At 37.5% G+C, this 979-nt stretch overlaps 1 non-coding gene across 1 annotated transcript; it reads right to left on the bottom strand.

The window, feature by feature from the left end:
- Window positions 1-237: 237 nt before the first annotated feature.
- On the bottom strand, window positions 238-310 carry TRNAA-GGC (transfer RNA alanine (anticodon GGC)). Its single transcript has one exon. It is a non-coding gene; the product is annotated as a tRNA-Ala (tRNA).
- Between the last annotated feature and the right edge of the window lie 669 nt (window positions 311-979).

Raw genomic sequence — 979 nt, 5'->3', positions numbered from 1 at the left:
TTTAAAACAGTGTTGAACACAACTTATTACGAATACGGGGATACGTATTTAACAGCTTGTGTTGTCCACTGGGTGGAATTCAATACATTGGCACATTTTGCAGGCTGATCGCTGCTTCTGCAAGCAGGACAAGGAGCATGAACACATTCAAAATTACATTCATTACACTAAACAGATTTCTTTAATGTTTAGAGACATTAGGTATTTTTAGAAGCAGGCAAGATGAAAAATGAGCAACGCCTTCTCCGGGAATCGAACCACGGACCTCTGGAATGCCAGTCCAATGTGCAGACCACCACACCACGAAGGCACGCCAAGAAGGTGGGAGAAATACCTTATAAATGAACCTTGAAGATTCTAATTTCCCAAGACTGTAATACTGATGTTGCATTAGGCGCGAAAAGCCTTAATTTCCCTGATTTCGGTTTTATATTTTGTGGGTGGTCAGGATAATGGTCAAGAAACTGAAGAATTTGCCTTCTTTTTCTAGAAACATTGTTTCAACAAGATAAATTAACCATTCAGATACTGCATCATTCACGACTTTTTGTTGTAATGTCAATGGACCGATAAAGCTTTTGGATTGATGTGTTTGAAGAGTCTTAGTCTTTTGGCTTTTCCAAATTTACAAGTGGTTCTTCAAATTCTCCATGTTACAAAAAGCAGCCAGTTGAAAAGTTTTCTTAGAGCTTTTACCACCAGAGCACTTTTCTCCTTTGAAGCGTAGAGTTTTATTAGGTAAATATAATACAATTTCATATGCAATGTAGAAGTTTTGGTAAAAATTTACAATTGGGTGCCCCTTCTTTTTTAGCGATTCTTTTTTGACGCCAAGATCGGCGCCAGAAAGACATAATTTCAAGATGGCCGCTACACATAACCAAAATAAAAAGTCAAAGAATTGCATAAACTCTGTGTCCATGTACACATCGATCTGTTTTCATTTAAAAAAACATCCCAGAATTGCACAAACTAGGCA

This window comes from Stegodyphus dumicola, chromosome 5, assembly GCF_044657685.1.
Source record: "Stegodyphus dumicola isolate Sdum_Otavi_A_Nest chromosome 5, ASM4465768v1".
NCBI lineage: Eukaryota > Metazoa > Arthropoda > Arachnida > Araneae > Eresidae > Stegodyphus > Stegodyphus dumicola.
Note: the sequence above shows the minus strand (reverse complement) of the source record. Positions and strands in the feature narration are given on the sequence as shown.